We start from the raw sequence: 22,285 nt of genomic DNA on the forward strand, positions 1-22,285 counted from the left end.
ATCATGAAGAAGGGGGGGGGGGAGGAAGCAAGTAAGAAGAAAAACACAAGGAGAAGAAAAAAGAAGGGTAAAATACCTGCCCAACAGCTCACATTAGCAATGCTTTCAACACCAGTGCATCAGTCTCAGCTTACACATCTAGATCAGTACATGCCATTTAAATGTCCATACGTGCATCGAAGTGAAGTCAGTATTCATAGAAAGTATGTTCATATGTAGCAAGGGCATTAATGTTTTGGGACCACTGTATGATAGACAGCATAGATTTATCCAACTAACCAGACTTATGCTTTAAGTCTCTTTGTGACCATTATGGCACACAAGCCTCATTCTTGTTATCCTGCCATTAATCCCACAATCTACTCTTGAAAAGGGAAATCTGGGGTACCCCATAAATTTATCTTAGGATAAGCATATGGATCAAATTATAACTGAAAATATACTTGGGGAGGGCAGCTACCAAGGACTCAGCTACATTGACAAAGAAAAAGCGCTTTATATGTGTTGTTTATATATTCTAACACTGTGACATCAGATGGCGCTGTGGAGTTTCGTTTTTGCCAACCCAATTTCTCATACAAAATTTGCAACACATTTAACTGAAACGCTTCTTTGACGTGTCTAGATCCAGCCCAGGTGCCCTCTAGCATCTACTACATTTTACAGTTAGGAATACTGGGCCTTTGTTGAAAATCAACATAGCAGAATTTAGAGACAGAAAGAAGTGTTATAGTGAAAAGGAGCAAGAATGTCAGGTTTCATATCAATCCTAACATGTAATAATTCCCATATCATGCTGAATAATTATTTTGCATGTCTGAAAGACATGGCTTTAAGCTATGAATGAAATTACAGATCTGAGGGTGATGTGCTTTGGTCAGTATATCAGACTTGTTGAAACGTCATCAAACTAAAATGGTATGTTTGGACTAGAGATGAAGGGGGAAGCAATTCACTTTGCATTTAATACAAATGTACCTAATTCACACATGCCAAACCAACCAAAAGACAGCTATCATTTGAATTTTACAATGCAATTTTTGCAAGCAAAAATGTGTGCAGAAAAACATATATTAGGAAAAAGCATGCACCGAAATGATTATATTGGTGAAAATAATGGATCGTTAGGAAAGGATTGCTTACAAAAAATGTATATTAGGTGAAAAGCAAGGAAATATGCATACACATTTTCATAAAGGTAAAGGTAAAGGGACCCCTGACCATTAGGTCCAGTAGTGACCGACTCTGGGGTTGCGGCGCTCATCTCACTTTATTGGTTGAGGGAGCCAGCATACAGCTTCCGGGTCATGTGGCCAATATGACTAAGCCACTTCTGGCGAACCAGAGCAGCGCACAGAAACGCCGTTTACCTTCCTGCCAGAGCGGTACCTATTTATCTACTTGCACTTTGATGTGCTTTCGAACTGCTAGGTTGGCAGGAGCAGGGACCGAGCAACAGGAGCTCACCCCATCACAGGGATTCAAACTGCTGACCTTCTGATCGGCAAGTCCTAGGCTCTGTGGTTTAACCCACAGCACCACCCGCATCCCTAAAGATAAAGGGACCCCTGACCATTAGGTCCAGTCGTGACTGACTCTGGGGTTGCGGCGCTCATCTCGCTTTATTTCATGAACACATTTTCATGCATGAACATATTTTCATGCAGGCTTTAAAAAACACACAAGCTGATGTGGAAATGAAATGAACTGAATTTAAGAGTGAAAAAACGAGAAACTGAGAGAAACTGAAATTACGTAACAGATTCATCCATCCCTAGTTTGACAATGCATGGAGTCCATCTCATCTATGAGGTATAAAGACATGTGAATAATATTTGTTGAATGTTGAATATTCCAGTCTTAAAACTTAGACTAAGAAGCTAAAGAAAGATATGAGAAAGAGCAACACAGAGAGAGATGTATAGAGCAAAGGTAAAAAAAGGAGGTGCATAAAAAGCTGTTTCAATTTAGAGAGCATATCAAATATAAAAATAAATATGAAACCTGCTGGAATACATGTTTATAGATGGAATTGTAGTGTGTTGTAGGGTTAGTGAAGTCACTTTGAGTAAGGCTCAAACGATGCTGGCTTAGATCTCCCCCAACTTCTTCTGCAATAAAATTTCACGGCACAACAGACAAAGCTAGGGGGACTCATCTCTTTATTTAGTGATTCCTCAAGAAAAGATTTGCCTCATGGAACCTTTCCCCTCAAGAAAATTGAGTAGAGTAGAACCCGAAGCCCTCAATCATTTCCCATCTCCATCTTTTTTATTTCTCTAGGAGGCAAAAAAAGAAAAAGAAAATCATCATGCAAAAAGCTTTGGCTATATTTCCATACAGAAATAGAATTAGGAGCTGATAGGAATGAGAAATATTAGCCTATAACACTGAGTGCTTCATCAAAAGCCCAGCCTTGAGAAATGACAGCAGACATCAGTAATTGCCAAAACACAAGACTTATTTATAGATTGGGGGGAGAGATAAATACAGTACATACAAATTCCAATTAAGGATAAACCATCCCAGCTTACAGAGCTACTGCATCTCATTTACAGCTGGCAGAAATATGGTCCTTTGAATATTCTTTCTGACTTGCTCGAGATACTTAAAAATAACGCAGTGAGGGAAGGTGAGATATTAATATAACAAGCAATATTGTTGTCTCATCTTCAAATATGTTGATCAATTAGAACGCGACCATGAAAGTCATGGAGCCTGTGTTATATAGCTTCTTTTTGACATTGTGGCTATCATTGTTGCTTCAGAATGGAAGAGTTTTATGGGTGAAGCTGCTCCATGTCCTGTCCACAAATAGATTCTTACGGATTAATACTATTCACAGAATATTTTCCATAAATCCAGATGGCATCTTAATGATGCTGGTTTTGGGAAATATTAATATATTTTAGACTTCAAATAATAATCAATATGTGTCTCTTTGAACTCAAAAACACAGGAAGGGACCCAGGCTATAATATGGATAAAGCCAGCACTTCCTGTGTTTTTGAGTTCAAAGAGACACAAATCTTAGGTCAACATCACATTGTTAGGCCTAAAGAAGTTATAACTAGATAGGTCTACTTGGTGGGGAAAAGCACAGATGAGTTTGAAGCAGCTAATGAATTAAATCATTATTTAGCTGCTAGTACATTAAGCATTAAAATGACCAAGCTGCATTAAAATGCAAAAGACTATGAGGCAGCACTTATAAAAAGAACATATTATTCAGGTCTGGCTATTTTATAACTGGTTGTTATCATTAGAATTGAGACTACATCACTATCAAAATTATATGGTGCACAAAACTCTTATCAGTTTATAGCAGTGGAAATCACTGATGAAAGGTACTGGATGCATATTAGCTCATAAAGGGTATCTAGTGCCTACAATCAGAACTTTAAAACTGCCCTGAAGAAAATCTATGGAAGTTTTTAAAAATAGTTTCAGCTACTAGACTTATGAAAATGAAACCAATCCTTAGAATCAACGATGAGTAAAGATTTAAACACTGGAAGTAGGACTCTTAAGTTTTAAATATTAGTCATGCATTCTTTCAATGTCTCTATTGTGGCCTAATAAAATAAAAAATTGGCTATGGGCAATGACGTGATTGCCCTGGCAGATGCATTCTCTAACCTGGGCGAGCTGTGAAATAACTGAAACAGGAATTGCTTGTTAGTTGAAATTCAGGCCAAATCTTTATTGACTACAATAGGTAAAGCAGGGTTGGCATGGCAGTAGGGCAAGGATCAGTTCATCATTCCCCTCAGCCCCCTACTGCTGAACTGAAATTTGCTGGGGATGGGAAGCGATAAACTCCTTCCATGGAAATTGCCCAGTGTTGAACCTTTTCATGGTGCAAGCCAAGCTCCCGGGGTCACACTGGGTGACTAGGGTGAAGATTCCAGCCAGGCAGAGACCTCAACATGAGCTTAGGGCATGCCATAGCCAATCATCCCCTGAGACCCCTGAAGGGTTGGCCCTTCACTCTGTTGATCTTGTCCAATGTCATTTCCACCTTATCCATAACAAACATTATTGATGCCTAACAATATAAAGACATACGCTTCACTGAGGGAAAGCTGAAGAAACCCAACCAAGGGCCAATTAAGATTGAGAGGGAAAAAATCTAACCCAAGTGTGGGTGGAAATAAATAGCCTTGAACTTCTGCCCACCTTCCCTCTCTTCTGAGATCTCATGGAAAGGACTCCTCTGTGGGAGGTAAAAGCCTAGACATGGGGAATGAACTCTGCTCTCCCTTGCCACTCTCCAAGTCACATGCCACTGGACAAAGTCACCCTGTGTTTAATGTGCCCAGAACATGACTTACAGCAGTATGGCTGCTTTGATAAATACTAGTGGATCCCATTATATGATAAAGGATGAGATGGTTGGACAGTGTTCTCGAAGCTACTAACATGAGTTTGACCAAACTGCGGAGGCAGTGGAAGACAGGAGTGCCTGGCGTGTTCTGGTCCATGGGTCACAAAGAGTTGGACACGACTAAACGACCAAACAACAACAATCAGATTGTTACACAATATACAGTTCATGCATGCATATGCACACACACTTCTTTGACTAAAAAACCCCTGAATTTAAATTCTAAATTCCTGATGTTAACTTTGAAAAATTAAAAATTCTGATTTGCTTTTGAGTTCTTCTGTGCTCCCCTCACTTTGATTTGTAATTCAGGCACCAAGTCACTCTATTTATAATGAAGCTCCATGTTTCCTCATTCTCTGCAACAGGGAAGCGATAACTTTGTCCCCCTTTGGCCATGCAGATGAAATGTAGTAGTCCAGGAGGCCCCCTAGAGTGGATGAAGCCTATCAAACTGCAGACAAATAGATCTTGCCAACATACTGGGAAGATGACTCAGCATTATAGGAATAGCTTACATTTATAAAATATAACAATTAGAGAATGTGCAAGCCAGTCTAATTAAGCCAAATCAACCAAATCAAAAATATGGTAAAGTGTAATATATGAGGGGATTCCATCTCTGCTGTCTTCTGGGCATGTTTACAGCTGCACACTGTGGCCACACAGCAAGGTTTTACAATAAGTTTGTGAAGATCCTGACTGAGTCAAAGTTTATTGACATGGTGTTTCAGCTTGGTAAGGGGAGAAGATTCCTGGACCACTGTGATTTGCCTCATTATTCACTCCCCACACAGAGCCAGTGCACATCCTTGGTATATGCCAATCTTCCTGATAAGTGAGACCTTTCAGAGAAGGGTTTGAAAAGCATAGCCTGACAGAGAATTATCTTGAAATTTTGAAGTCTTTCTTATGTGCAGGCTGTGGGGAAACTTGAGAGATTGCTAGTAGAGAGAGCTTTATCATGAACTGTGGTGGTAGAAGAGTAATTCCACTTGATTCATGCTTAAATCTCTGGAATAGAATCAATAACAGGGACTTCTCATGGCTAGAAAGCATTTATTCAATTCAGCTATTGGCCTTTGTCTCTGGAATAATTCTTGCATAATCATTTATAGGTTTTTCATCTGCTGTCCCAGGTGTTCTGATTGGGATAATTTATTTTATTATCAACACAGCGGGCAAAGGAGTAAGGGAGCTCATCCAGGCCCCTTTTTTTGGCTCACGACCCTTTGTCACACACAAAGGGAATACACCAGTGCTATTTTTCTAGAAAAAGAGTTGCCAGGACTCACCACGAATACATCCCTTGTTCTCTTATAATGGCAATGGTGCCTACCTGAGAGGTGCCGGAACTGAGTTCCAGTGAGTTCCAGCTGAAAAAAGGCTCTGGAATAGACCAATATTGTAAGCACAGTCCACAAGCTGTCCATGCTGTATTTGTCCAGAAAGTCTGTGAATCAAAGTGCTGTGACTTCTGATAAAGCTACCTCATATGAATCAATCAATGAGGATGGTTGCTAAGGAAATGTCAGGTAAGTAAATTAGAAGTCACAGCTCCTGTCTTTTCACAGGATTGAGACATATGTGTCAAAGCAGAATGAAAGACAAATGACAAGCACCAGAGCTGATTTCCTCAGACAAACTTTGCTCTTCCAGCACAAACCAGGAAGGTCAAATCTTCAAGCAGGGCAGAGAAATTTGGAAGAGCATTTCCTTCATAAATGTAAGCATATAAATAGATCTGGACTAATTTTTCCTCATATTGTGTCCCTTACCTAGTTTAGAGACTAGCTCAATCCTATCAAGATGGGACAGTGCAACGATTCTAGCCTTGAGGAGTGCTATCTATCAGAAGCCTGTATCCCAACCCTACAGAGCACAAATTCTGCAGGGTCATCCACTTCAACCCCAGAAGACTAGGAAGATGTCATGAATTGACATTCACAGTTCAATAGGAGGCTTTCCCTGCCAGCCATAAATGCCTATGGACCAGAAACTACTGTCAGGTTTGGGATTTATCAGACACTTGACAAGTCTAATTCTACTCCCAGCTGGCCTCTTCCTCTTCTTCCAATTCTTCATTTCTGTAATGAAGTGTGTGAAGCTTGAATAGGTGCCCCCTTCCTGCTCTTAACACTGCCACCCCCACGGCCCATCTTTGCAACCCATCTTTTCAGTCATTGCCACTTTTTCTACTCAAATGAGATATCTGGTTCCTTTTCCACTAATGGAAAGGAGAAAACATGGATTTCTCTTTGCTTAAACAATTTGTGTCCCATACAAGCAATGCTTGCAGTGCAGTTCTATAACAGGTCTACAGAAATTCAATGGGACTTATACCCAGATAAGTGTGTATAGGAGTGTAGCTTGAACGCATTATCACACATACTTCCAAATAATAATTGTTATTATTACTATGACTTTTACTAATTTAATTTATTACCCATCGTTCCCCATGAGGTCCCTGGATGGGTTGCAACTATAGAAAATACAATATTAAAAATAATTTAAAACAAACTACAGTCACAAGAATAGGGTGGGTCCTAAAAATGTCCATCTCAGGTGTCAAAGGTACATCTTTAGCATGCAACAGAAACTGTATAATGAAGATACCAGATGCACCTCAGTGGAAAGCGAATGCCACAACTGTCTGTGTTTGTGGGATGGTGTCAGGAGACAGTCAGGGGTGGATCAGTAATAAAACATGTCAATAAAGTTAACTCTTTATTCAAAGAAACAAAAACTGCACAGGCCTAGTGATCACAACAACTCTTCCCAGTAGGTCTTGCAGTTGTGAGGACAAAATCCCCAATCACTTCAGCTGGGCTCAGCAGGAAGATTGTTCCACTGAACACAGGTGAAGCCCTATGGTTGATCCTGTTGCTTATAGTGCCTGTTCTGAGATGTGGCTGATATATGATTGGTCCAAAAGAAAATTGCTAGTTAGTTTTAATAGAAGTTGTAATTTGTGATTGCTGACAATGGTATAAAAATGTTTGCTATTTTAGGTAACAATTTATTGTAAATTTAATAGTATTGCCTTTTGTGTATTTCTGAATTGTATGCCGAGAACATTAAAGAGTTGCAAAGCTTCCAGTTCAATCTCTAAAGGAAACGGTAGGGGGAGGATTTTAACCTATAGAGAGCTCAGAGCTCTGCTGTAGTCTTTCATTTCCATCAGCAAAAGAGGTACAGACTTTATTGAGTAGAATACACAGTACGTCCAAGCTGACAAATAATTGTTTATAACTATCCTTGCTATGATGTTATTAACACAAACCAGTGACTTAACAAAAATAGTATTCTCTTTTGGACTCAACGGAAAAATAAATTATTTTTAGTGTTAATTTGACAGTCCAGTTGTTTTAGTGATCTGCATGTTTGAGCTTTATGTAGATTTTTACTATTTCTAATATGCCAGTGTTTAGTCTGGTCATCGTCATCCTATTGTTTGTACCTCTTTTTTTCTCTTTTTTTTGAATCTGCCTGTCTAAAGATTGTGTTTGTGTGTGGTCTTAGCCATGAGTGGCAGTTTTGCCAGAACACACAGACTACTAAGGAACTGAGGTAAAAAAAAATGTGAATAATTTAAGTAAACAAGGAGAAGAATGCTAAAACATCCAATATCAGTACTAAACATAGCATAGATAATAGTTTTCCTGTAGTCCTGCTCCTATGCAGTATGACTAGGGTAGGCGACTTGGTGTCCTTCAGAGGTTGTGGGCTACAACTTTCATCAGTTCAACCACTGGCCATGCTGATAGGGGCTGATGGCTTACAGAGTCTGACAACAGCTGAAACACATCACATTGGCTACCTCTGTATAAAAGGTGGCAGTCTGAGGTTGTAGATAGAGTGCTGGACTTGGGCTGACCTGAGTGAAAATCTCTATTCAACCAGGACACTCAGCAGATGACTAGCAAGACAATATTTCACCCATTCTGCCTTCAAAGATTGTTGTGGGGACAAAATTGGGGACAGGATATGTATGCTGACCTGTATAGGAAGATTGTGATAACAACGTAATCAGTAAATAAAAAATATTCCCACAGGAAAAATTCAGCCATATAGAGAACAGCCAGCTATTCAGGACTGAACTACTCCTATAGTTCTGTGTGTGTGTTGGATAGTAATGCACACTGAATGAGGCATTTAGAATTGGGGGGACGGACGAACAACAAATGAGAATCTTGGACTTTGGTGGGAGGTGTTTGACTAATGAAATTGATTAGTTCCACGATATCACTTCAATCGCCTCTTGAAGACAACCCAAGGCTTTCATCATTACCCCAGTCCCACAGAACATCCAGTCACACACCAGCCTCACTGAAAGACTTGTCAAGACTGCAACAGTAATTCACAAATTCACTAAAATTCCCTGCTCCACTGAGCAACATGACAGCTCTGCCGACCGCAGTAACATTTCTATTCAAACTGGCTTTGGTGCTGAAGCTATAAATATCCTTGCAATATTTCCTGCTTCAGAACATAAAGACAGCTTTACAGCACTGATAAAATAGAAATTACTTTCTCTCTGAGGTCTTGCTGGAATTTTAATGTCTGTTTTGCAATAAAGCAGGCTTCTACACATTTCGATTTGAGGGAGAGAAAACAAACGGTCTAATTTAGTTACAATAATGACTCCTCTTGCGTTGTCAGCCCAGGCTGGCTCTTTGGTTGGAGGACTGTTAAGGTTTGTATCGCCAAGTGCCGTGCTGATTTTTATAGTAATATTAAATGTGCCCCCCCTCCCTTTTTGAAGGTGCATAGACCTGGTTAATTACAACAACCAACAACAAGGATACAGAAAGAAAAAAAAGAAAGAAAGGGAGAAAAAAATCGTTAAAGTTTACAACCCTTAATAGTGTTTCTGTTAAAATTACTTGTCACAGCTGTAAAACTAGTGACCAAAGATGACAGGGATTTAAAAGGGTTATTGGAATGAAAAGGGGGGAAACACACAACTATTGCTGATCTCATCAACATAACCTTTAATTATGCTGTACCTGCCATTTCAGCCCTTGTTAGTGCTTTCAAAGACAAGTAAATGGTTTTTCCATTTCCCTTTATGAACACAAAGTCCTCTGTTTCCTTTATAGGCTGTGCATTGGAGACAGTGGGATTGGGTGGGGACACGAAATGGAAAGGGCCCCATTGAAATGAATGGAAGCTGTAGAAGACCACTTCCCAGTGGGGATTGGGCTCAGTGACTCTTCATTTGCATAGAGGGCACATGGCGGAAACAGACGGAACTGTGTAGCCAGATGCCAGTAAATACCACTAAGCACTAAAATGGAATTAGACCTGCTCAGATGGCAAATTAAAGATGCTATTGACCATGGCAGGAGAGCTACAAGAAAACCTGAGCCAGGATGTTATTGAGCCCCAAAGACTGAATCCTTAGGGTCACAGTTTTGCAGCAATGATAAACAGGAATATTACTAACACAGGCTGCAGCACTCAAATTATTTTTGTTTTCTGTTTATCAAATAGCCTTCCACAAGACTTCTATGAGATTATTCCAGAGAAAGTATTCTGCAGACTGCAGCAGAAGTTACTTCAGAAGCAAGTCTCTTGAAAATTGGTATGTGGATAGTTGTTAATCACTCAAAAAAAAAAAAAAAGTTGTGTGAGCACTTGGGGATGAGAATTTTATATTTTCCCTTCCCAGCTACAATCCTGACCTCCCCCCCCCAAAAAAAAATCAAGTGCTTAAAGAATTCACTTTTAAAAAGAACTCATTCTAGTTCAAGTTCATCCTGTCCGAAGAGGAACTAGTTTCCCTTCAGGTTTGTCATTTTACAAAATGACCTAGTTCAGTTCAAGTTCATCCAAATGAACTTTTAGTTCATGAAAAGCTCACCATAGCCTTCAAAATGTTAATATAAGCTGTTGTGCTGAAGTATAGGGTCCAAAAGTATACCAGGGACAACATACAAGTTATTTATTTATTGAATTTATTTCCCACCTTTCTTCTAAGAAGCTCAAGGTAGTGCACATGGTTCTCTTCTTCCTCATTTTATCCCAAACAACCCTGCAAGAAATGTTAAGAGACAAAATTTTGCACTTAAGACACATGAGAGCAAAAAAATGTATAAGAATTTCGTTAAAAGGTATTTTTAAAAATACAATTTTAATCCCACCAAAATGATCATACAATAAAAATTGATCATAAATAAAAATTGCAAAATTATAATGACATTGATCTCATCTATCCAAAATGATGTCTACATGTCGAACTTATATAACAAACAATAACTAGAGACCAAATATGTTATGACAAGGAATTTGTAACACTCAAAAGTTATCCACTTGGCTGATCTATATTGATGAGGTGAGCTAACCACATCATATCCATAAGGTTACTATCCAAACATGGTAAACACGGAGCTGATAGAACAAGATGGTGCTTTTTTACTAGGGATGAATCATGTTTTAGGGAATCATCCAGATTTCAGATTTTAGATGCCAGCTAGCCACCCAGAAAGGGACGCGGGTGGCGCTGTGGGTTAAACCACAGAGCTTAGGACTTGCCGATCAGAAGCTTGGTGGTTCGAATCCCCACAACACCCAAAATGTCAGCAGGTGAAGCTTTTCCCATAACCGTATTTCCATAATTAAAAAGACTTACCCTGTTCAATTTGTGCTAACCATTCAGCTGATTTTTTGCTTTGCTCCTGCAACTTCGGGAAGAAAGTGAATATCTTTAACAGGGGAGATACAGGAAATGCTAAGCAAACAGCTGGAAGCAATGTGAAGCAACAGTAATTAATTGACTAAACATCCTTAGGAACAGCAATACCTCTGCTGAAAAAGCCTTAGTTTGTGGCCTTCAGGGTTTGCTTTCTAACTTTCTTTATAGATGTCCAATTGACTTATGATTATTAAAAAAAAATTCCCTACCTCCTGCTGGGGATGGGGAATAAACATGAAGATGAACTAGAACTTTCTTTGATTTTTTTATTTTATTTTATTTTATTTTATTATATATCTATATGCTACTTTTCATTAAAGGAATCCCAAAGCAGCTTACAAACAATAAATTATTATTATTATTATTATTATTATTATTATTATTATTATTATTATACTCCGCCCTCCCTGGCCAAAACCGGGCTCAGATCCGCTAGCATCAAGTGTATAACACATTAACATAAAGTCAGGCAATCACTTAAAATACATCCTAAAATCAGATCAGGATCAGAATAACATGCTAGAACATAATAGAGCATTACAAATACAGCATAAATAATACAGAATAATTAACTAATCACCAGTAAAACAATTACAATCTATGAAACACTGTTAACAAAGCAACAACTAAAAAACAAGCTAAAAATAAGCTAAAAAATTAAAGCAAAAGTCATATCATACGATTAACAAATCAATACAGCATTTATAATCTATAAAACAATACTGACATTAACAAAATAGCAACCAAAAGATAAACTAAGCACTATTAAGTTCATATACACATTTCCCACACCCCCATGACATAATCTTTCACTTTACTCAGCTCATTGAAATACACATGCACAATACTATAGGTGTACTACTCTCCTCTTATGATCACAATATCTCTACAAAAGTTTTTCATTGGGCTTCTGCTTTTTGCTATGGCTTCAGTATATGTTTCTCTCTAACCAAGATGTATTCAGTTTTGTATCCAATGAGCAATATATACCAGTGGTGTGCTTTACTTAAAACAACAAGCTGTTGGCTAAGATACAAAACAACAAACCCAAACCCTTGCTGGTTGCTACTTAAAGTATCTGTGTGTTTTGCTGAAGGTCAGATTAGCAGCTGACAAGAACGATCCCCTTTGGCCTTAACATCTATTTAAAAAATAAAGTTCAGCCAAATGAGGGTTTCACTAGTTAGTCTATTTGTTGCTTCTGGGTGTAAAAGATGCATATTGTAAACAGAGTATAATTATGCCACAAATATAGTCTCAGGCCTGGAGCAAACTCATTAGAACTCAGTTTGGAGCCCATTAACATTTTGGAAACCTAGTTACCTTAATTGGTAAGCCATCCATCATACTTTATGCACTGATAATACCTCCAAGATAGCCCACCTTCATTCATTTAAATAAGATTTATTAAAATGGCCTCTTGCTGGCTTGCTTCAGTCCATTTATATGGTAAAATCAATAGTTATTGTAAGGCTTACATCACTATCAGAGTTTTTATTGATAACACAGTTACTTACATTTCTTCTTTTGCTGGGGTTAGCTCCTCCAAGGGATCCTAAATGTAATTGTTGCTCCCCCACCACACACCATCAGATCATTTGCGTGAGAATGGTTTTGCATAATTCTGCAATTTATGTAAGGAATTTCTTTTGCTAGCATAAGCCAGGAGGAACAGAAAATGAGCTGAACCAGCAAATACGCCACACAAGCTTAAAGCCATATGGAACTGCAGTGATTTGTGCATCCTGAATTGTATTGCATGCTGAAGCATAGGTGCTGTAGAGGCACACTTCCATGTTAGAGGAGGAGATGCACTCAAGGGGAATGCGTGAACACCACCAACACATCCAATATTATATCTGAGCTATTTCACACAATTATTGGGGTTTCTCTGTAATATTGCTTCAACTCACCCACAGCAACTAGGAATAGGAGTAGTAGATAGAGGCAAAGCAGGTTGCACATAATATATTTTCCTCTTCAACAGATGAAGGTGGATTGCCATAACTTTTATCTCAATACTACAGGGTCTGTTCCACTAGCAGAAAACCCAGAGGAATCTAGATTTGTGCTGAATACAGTAGATCAGATTGCTGTAGAGGCAAGATTCCTGCCTCATTCTCCAAAATCATGTACAAAGAATCTATATCTTTGCCTTATATTAGTTACTCATGTTACTTAGTTACACTGTGGGTTGTGGGTATTGTAGACAAAGCTATCCATGTGGGAGAGGAATGAACTTCTTGTCAGGAGTGCGTGCAGGAGCCAGGCCCTGTGACCAGTAGGGCTTCGCAGGACTGGGGCCTTCCTAAAGTTTGTTCTGGAGAGGCAAGGCGCAGCCGCACAGGTGAGTCCACTTGGTAACTCACTGCACCTGGTGGCAAGAGCCAGGAAGAGATATAAGGTCAGCATTTCCCTTCGGCTCTTTGTCACAGCAACTCGTTTCCCGCCTTGCTGCGTTTGGCTTCTTGCTTCCTGATCCTTGGACCTCGGCTTCTTGACTCCTTGCCTCTCGACCCTCGGACCCTTGACTTTGTGGCTCCCTGCTTCCTGACCCTCAGGTCCCTGGCTTCTGGGCTCTCATTCCTGCTCCCACCCCACCATCTCGCCCTGGTCCCGAGGTCCTCAGCTGGGACCTCAACCGCCTGTAAACTGGATCAGGACACTTCTGCTAACACAGGACTTTGCCTTCCTCTCCTCCTCAGGGTGACAGAAGATTAAGCCTGCACTAGAGGGTTATTCCTCTCCCTTTGCATAGTGCCCACCTGGCCACAAGTGTTGTGCCAACCACTTCCCTTTCCTGTACACACCTGCCAAGTGATGAAACCAATCAACCTATTTATTTAGCTCCCATCTCTAGCTGCTTCAACCCTTCTCTATGGTGTGGAGCAGGTGGGAAAGAAGCCTACAGCTGGTGAATTGCAGAAGAGGGCACACATACAAAAATCCAAATTGGCCCCATCACTGTATACAGGGAGGGAGGACTGGGTACTGCTCAGAAACTTGAAGGTTCAATGAACATGTGGTTTAACCTTCAATGTTCCCACTCAACCCCACCCCACTCCTCCACAGTGCTGGTGAAGGTGCTGTTGGAATGGAAGTGGCTTCTTTTCCTCCTAGAACCAGCAAAAATGTGCTTCTGCCTGGACTGGGATGGAGGAGTGTGATTAGTGGATTTCCATAAGTGCTTTTTTAATGGGTAAGAGTAGGTGCTGTAGGAGAGGAAACTGAGCAGATGCTGTAGTGATTCAGGAGGCAGTGAAACTAGGTTTTATCCTCAAGAAAGCAATGTCAAAACAACTAACCTTCAATCAGGTGGACAGAGCACCGTGTTTGTAATCTTGGTATTAGAATGTAATGGTATTAGAAGTGGATTCTGCCCCTACTTTGATCCACACCAATCCTCTTGGGGTACATTAATCCAGGACTCAATTCATTCTGGCAGGTCCCATGTCCAGCTCTTTTTCTAGAAACAGCATGGCATTGCTCACCTTCTCAGCAACAGTATGTTTTGTTAAAAGAGAGAGAACAAAACAGCACGAATAAAGCTGTAACAGCAAGAGCAACCGCTGGTTAAAAGAAACCAAATGATAATGCTAGCGAGCAATGTAGTGCCATAACTTTACATTGGAGAGGAAAGCAAGCAATAAATTTTTACATATCTTTGCATTCCTGTAGAACCAGGGAAGGATGCCCAGAAGGAAATAACGTCATGAATAATAGACATGATAACAGCTGAATTCACCCGCTAAAACAAGATATGGTCATCATACATTTAAAAACAAGCCACGAGCCTTCAATTGAAAGGTTTATTTTCACCTTAGCATATGGATGAGAAGGCTGAAATCCGCTGAAGGTACAAACATGGTACTACCTTTGAAAGCAAGAAATGCGGGAAATTGCTAGATACAAATGTAACAAGGGTATAACAAAAGCAGAGATCCATCAGCATTCAGCATCCTTTTATCATAGAAGTCCTGTCAAAATGAAGATAAAAACCCTACAATTTAAAAATAAATTCCCTGACAGGCATCTCAAAGAATACATAAAAAAATATTTTTTGGGGGGGGGCAGTAAAGGTTGGAACTGAAGAAATTCCTTGAAAATGTCAAGAGATGCAAATTCATTATATTGAAAATTTAATATATATTGATGTAGTTAAAATAATGGGTGTTTACCTTTTCTGTGACAAGTAACTATTGATTCAACTAAATATCAGGTTACTTGAAAAGCTATAGAACAATAAATATTGCATTTTTAAAAATTCAAATCACAAGATCCAACTTTAAATCATCAGTTAATATTTTATTTTAGGAGGAGTTCATGATTCCTCTTGAGTGATGCTCAAATATAACATTCTTCTGTATGTCAAATTCCCAGTTCTGAGGCACTCACTCTGTACAGGCTTCTAAATGTCATGGACCTCTAAGCAGAAGATGTGCACACAGACCTCCCACTTGTCAATCACCTGATGTGAAAATAATGCCAGGTGACTCTCTTTTGCCCACACAGTTCTTGTGGAGCACTTTCCAGAGGGCTTTGCAATGTCTAAGGATCAGTTGAAGGTTCGGTCTTGTAAAGCCCTGTTCACAGTTTTTGGCATAGGGATTTGCAAGTGCCACCAATCAGGTGATTGTCGATGTCCTGTAGGCTGAATCAGGTCTTTACCTGCTGCAAACCTGACACCATGGGCTAATTATGGAGGCCCTGTAAGTCCATGGGGCTGAGGTTTTCTACCACTGTTATAAAGCATATTTAGATGTTTTCTTCTAGCTGACAGAATACACATGTGCAATCACAAAAGAAATGATGCTTGTTTTTGCAAGCATCATCTCTAGTTAATTATGAAATGACAAGATAATTTTTCAAGACAGAATTCAAAATGAATGAACCTTCAACATCTAGCCCCAAATTGTACTGTGCTTTCGCTTTCCAGTGTTGGCCGTAAGTCTAGATGACATGCAAAAAGTGTTGGATTTTTTTTCAGTAGGCAAAATGAGAGATGAATGAGTTATTTTAGCTGGTGTACCAGGCAAAGGCAAGGTAAACGGCATTTCCATGTCCTCTGGCACTCATCACGGTCTTCCGTGCACCAGTAGCAGTTTAGTCATGCTGGCCACATGATCTGGAAAGCTGTCTGTGGACAAATGCCGCCTCCCTCAGCCTGAAAAGTGAGATGATTGCTGCAACCCCATAGTTGCCTGACTGGACTTAACCATCCAGGGGTCCTTTACCTTTACCTTTACCTTTTCCCAGACAAAGACATCTGAAAACCTTTTGCTTTTCTGGGATATTGCTATTAAAACACCTCGGGAGAAATGAAACAATAAAATACTAAATTCCAATACACTGAATGATTATCCTCAGGATCTCTTCCAGCTCTACAGTTCTATGATTCTATATCCAGGTGTGGTGCTCTGCTTGCACTATGAACTTCTACTTGTACAAAAGGTCAACCCTTTCTCTTCTCCTTCCTGCAGCACCTGGAACACATCCAAAATCTTCTCCAGATGGTTGGCAGAGCAGATTGGTACGTTGGATCTTACCCATTACTTTTGAACACCAAGTTTCACCTACCTGTTCCCAAACCTGCCCTGAGGTTTCTCCAATGGTCCATTAAAATAAATGGGGCAGTGCTCCACCAACCTCAGCCTCTACCTGCCTTCTTACATCCACTCCATAGGGTGGTCCTGATGTCAGCTTCCTCCTCTGAAGTCTCAGCTTTACCCTTGTACAACTCAGCCTGAAAAAGGACAAAACTGGAATTAGTTGGTTCTGCCTGTCATTGGCTCTGATTCCACATCCTTTTTTCTCTCCCGCTTTCCACCCTACCAGTCTTAAAGGAATCTCATCACTGGGATTCTCCACATTCTCTAGTGCAGATTTAGGTGGGTGCAGGAAGTGAGAGGGGGGGAAGTTCTGTTGTGAAAGTAACAGTCTTTCTGTTTGCGCAAAAAAATTTAAGTCTTTGCAAATTTCATTTTATCTTGTTCCTTTGAAACCTGGCCATTATTTTGGACATCATTTATTTGCAGTATTGGCGAAGTGATGAAACTTTGTTTCTGAGTTCAGAAGGGCATGTTTGGCTTTTGTGCTTTGTATTTTAGTGGAGTGCATATTGATCACTTCTGGCCAAGCAAATCATCATATTTGTATATATTTGTATAGCCACTCTGGTCAGAGAAGATAATGCCCTTAGAGTGTTGCCCTTTAGCCTGTTACATGCTGTTGCTCACTTGTTTTAACAATTCTAAATTGTTCTTACATTTAATATGTCATTCTTACATATCTCTTCAGTACCTTCTGTGCTTCTCTAAGCTGTTTGCAATATACTACACTAGTGGCCAAAATTGTGGAAACCTTTTGGGGAAAGTGTATTTCCGAGGTATGCTGGCTCATAACACCATTTTTTTGAAGTATTACCATAAAATTATATATCAACGGAAAGATAATTTAATGAAGAATATAATGCAATAACTTTCATGAAGGATTATTTATTACAACAGCAGTCATAAAGAAGAAACGTGAAACACTGAAAAAATGAGATATACAAAAGTTCTCACCATGTCAGTTAATACTTAGTTGGGTAATCTTTAGCTTTAATTGCAGCCTTACAACACCCAAAAAAAAGTGGTGTTATAAGCCATCAAACCTCAGAAATACACTTTCCCCAAAAGGTTTCCACATTTTTGGCCACTAGTCCCAACATGGCCTGCTAATAAGGAGTTTATGGTCCTTAGGGCAGGAGCATAGCTGTCAACGTTTCCCTTTTTTTAAGGGAAATTCCCTTATTCCGAATAGGATTCTTCGCAAGAAAAGGGAAAAGTTGACAGCTATGGACAGGAGTGAACTATATGACACATAAGTTCCCTAATCCTACCTATCAATGAACACCAGCATGCTAAAGCAAGCTTCTGCATGTTTTCAGCCATTACAGATGCTCATCTAGACAACTTTGAACAGACTAGCAATGTCTTTTGATGCAGATGTGTCTACACATCCCATTTTGGAGTCAGCACTGGTTGCACATGATTAGAGCTAGATGAGAGGTTTGCAATACAATCCCACAGTTGTACATCCCATGTGGTATTTGTGTATGGTGTAGATGCATATCTAACATGGTATGGTTTTAAAACTAAAAATAATGTTTGAGTCTCAGAAATGTCTAGAGGGCACACATAAAACATAAACAAAATAGAGGCTATTTTGCCCCTTTTTATTATTTTTCTTCATGGCAAGATGCTCTAGCACTCTCCTGACTTGCAGCCTGGATGCAAAATGTCTTGCATGCTTTAAACACTGCATAAATAAATAATAATCATTACTAAGGATATTTGAACAGAGACATATATCACCTTTCCTTTATAAATGTAAGGTGAAATTAATGGGGGAGAAATCAACACTTATCACACTGACAATACAGCATTAAAACAACTGTATGGGGCTCCGGTGGAAAATATTGCAAATGTTCCACATTATTTCATTTTCCCCCCCAAATTAGCATCTATAGTGCTGCTGTGAATACAGATTTATAGGCTTTTAAAATCTCCCTTTATAACTTTTATTTCAAAAGAGAACTTGCAATGATGCCTTCCAATGTGTTAGAATAATATTGTGCAGAGCAGTTTCCATTAGATTCCATAGCCCCCCCTCCCCGCCCCCAGAGCTGTGGCATCAAGCAGCAAAATAAATTAATAAGGTGCCATGAAATCCTTTTGAGGAGACAGTTATGGCTGAAGACATTTTATTACAACCAAACACTTAATTGAGGAGGGGGAGGGGAGATCATATATATCATTTGTAGTATCATACAAAAGGATAGTTTTATGGCACAGGAGGACTGCTTGTTGGAATATTCTGTAGAGTTGCTATGCTCTCTGGACATATGTGTATTTTGATTTAACAATAAAACCATTAAAATACATCTATGATCAACTTATGGGTGTTTAAGAACAGCAGGAAGAATTTATCTATCTCCCTATCTAAAATATGGATGGGCAGATCTGTCTATTTGTGATCTGTCTCTGATCTAAATCACTTTTTGAAGCAAATTCATTCATAAGTCCATTCAATCCTGCTTCTAAATTGGTTGTTGTGGTTGTTATATTTGTTTATATCCTGCCTTTTCCCCAGACCAGGACTCAAGGCGGCTTACATAAAATCAAAACAGTACAGTTAAAATACAAAAAGGTAATTAAACTCTAATAGAATTAAAACAATATTAAAAACAAATCCATTTAAATACAGATAATAAGAAACAGAACAGCACTATTAAAGCCTTTTCCACACCAAAAAAAACCCCAGTTCCCAAAGGCCTGTTGGAATTAAACAGTCTTCACCTGCTGGCAGAAGCACAAGGAGGAAACCAGGCTAACTTCCCTAGGGAGGGAGTTCTGAAGTCTGGGAGCAGCAAATGAGAAGGCCCTGTGCTCAAAAAAAAAAAAAAAAAAAAAAAAAAGGCCTAAAAGAATTGGGGGGACCCAATATCTTCATGAGGAAATGGGAAAGAGACTTGGGACATGAAGAATGAAATGGGCTAAATACACCCAAGTTGGATATTGACAGATCTGTACAAATACAGTATAAATGGCATCTAACATTAAACAGATCAAGTTGGATTTATCCAGCAACTAACTCTACAAGCAGATTTTATACATATATTTTGAAACCTACAGAGTAAGCCACATTGGATGCTGTGTGACTTGCATCTGGGTAGAATCACACCATATGTCTGTTTATAAACTTTATTGTTGTTGTTTAGTTGTTTAGTCATTTAGTTGTGTCCGACTCTTCGTGACCCCATGGAGAAGAGCACGCCAAGCACTCCTGTCTTCCACTGCCTCCCGCAGTTTGGTCAAACTCATGCTGGTAGCTTCGAGAACACTGTCCAATCATCTCGTCCTTTGCCGTCCCCTTCTCCTTGTGCCCTCCATCTTTCCCAACATCAGGGTCTTTTCCAGGGAGTCTTCTCTTCTCATGAGGTGGCCAAAGTATTAGAGCCGCAGCTTCAGGATCTGTCCTTCCAGTGAACACTCAGGGCTGATTTCCTTAGGTAGTACTGTACAGCGTCTTCAGTACAACCTCTGTATATAATATGGGTGTTCAAGCCTATTCAACCCAAATAACTTTTAGATTACATTACATTATACAGAAAGTGGCAAATAATCATTGCCGTCTTTGACACTGAGTATAATACCATGATGAATTTCCCCTTTTTCCTACAAGTGGCTGCCATACATTATTTCAGCCGCATTCCATTGTCATGCAGAATTAATTAATGTACATGGCTTATCAAGTGTTACTCAGTTTTTCTATGCATACGGCTCTTTGCCAGAACTGTGTGGCACTTGCAGCCTTGCAGATCAGAAACACTTCCTGGGGAATGTGAAAAGTCAAATTGCATTCACAGAGTCAGTGGCCTCCTGTGGCTCTTTATCACACAAATAGTTCCTTCTTCCTAAGCTAGTCTGCTGCTAAGCTAGTAATGAAATAATGTTTGCCATGGGAGCCAAGTCTGTTATGAGCAGCAGTTGCAGATTCTGTGCAGATGACATGATGAGCTCCAACATTAATTCTCTTTCTATGACCTTCCAGGATCCAATATATTCCATTGCATGCTCCCCTCTGTGTCTCCTGATTCAAACTGTGAAGTTGAAATACCACAAAGGGAGAGACAATTCATGTGGTGCTCTTAATTCTGGTGGAATCAGCAGACAGGAGCCCCCAAAGTTTCCAAAGACAACTTTTCAAATGGGAGTATTTGATATTGGATGTTTATGCTAGGTCTGAGAACAAAGAGAAACAGATAGAAAGCTCAAGTCTTAGAAATTAACAAAAATGTAAGGCTGGTTTTCAACTACCATTACAGAACATGTGCCAACAAGGTATTTTCACAAGAGACACCAAGAAAGTATTTAAATGTCCTGCATTTATATATTAAATGGGTGCATTGATCAGAGTGTGCATTTGATTTAAATTAATGTATTTTTTAAAAGAACATACTTTAAATTGAATAGAACACCATCCCAAGGTGTCCTTAGTGTCACTTGTAAAAATACCCTTATTGCCAAACAGCGGTTGAAAGCCAAATGTACACTTAAGATTGATCCAAATGAGCAATTCTTTGGCAAGATGCAATGCTTTCATGTGATGTCTAATGTTAAAACAAAAACAAAAAGCTTACACAGGAAATCTTAAATGATGTTGTCATGTAATGCACATTTGAAGCAGGCTCAATGAGCAGCAGTCCCTCTTCTAAAGGAGATGTCAGCTTTCCCAGAGAAAATATGATGAGGTAGTGTTTTGTACCACAAGGTTCCCTGACTACATCTTTTATGCTAGATTCTACTACAACATGGGGAAACTGGGAAATTTTCAGATATATCAGAATGGCTACTCTGTGTTTTTTCCCCCTTTTGATTCCATACTATGAACTCTCGGCTCTTCAGAAGAAGAGTGTGACATCAGTGTGGTAAATTATACAATTGTAAATAAATTCATGCTGAATTTACTTCATCCCACAGAAATGAGTAAGAAACTCCTAAGATCTGAACTCATCCCTATGTTATGCAGCCTTATAATGCCTTGGTCAAGCTGGAGTCTGATCTTTGGGTGTTTCCTGGGTAGCCATTTTTTTATTTTCTGTAAGAGAAATAATGTCTACAATTAATAAATCAAAGCATAGTGGAGTATTGGGAATGGACATCTCTCTTTCTCCATGCCTCACCCTCATGAGGGACTACAGGTGTTCTCCTAGGTGTCTCTGCTTTCTTTTTGTTTAAACAATCGTATCTTGGTTAACAAATGCCTTGCGAGTCGAATGTTTTGGCTCCCGAATGCAGCGAACCTGGAAGTGAGTGTTCCAGTTTGCGAACTTTGGAACCCGAATGTTCGATGCAGGTTCTGTGGCTTCCTGCAGCCTATCGGAAGCTGCACCTTGGTTTCTGGACATTTTGGAAGTCGAACGGACTTCTAGAACAGATTCTATTCGACTTTCGAGGTATGACTGTAATGGAAAAAGGAAAGGGCTGTGGGATAATTTTGTTGTCTGAATGTTTATGTGAGCTGACCTAATTCACACCTCCCCATGAGGTGATTGTCTTGGGGAGGCATTGCCACACACCTGACCTCCGACCAGCCATGTCACTGTGCTTACCAGGAATGTATGAGAGGGACGCAGTGGCAGGAACATTGCCACAGTG

Source organism: Podarcis pityusensis, assembly GCF_964106645.2.
Source record: "Podarcis pityusensis genome assembly, chromosome: 6".
In the NCBI taxonomy this organism is placed as follows: domain Eukaryota; kingdom Metazoa; phylum Chordata; class Lepidosauria; order Squamata; family Lacertidae; genus Podarcis; species Podarcis pityusensis.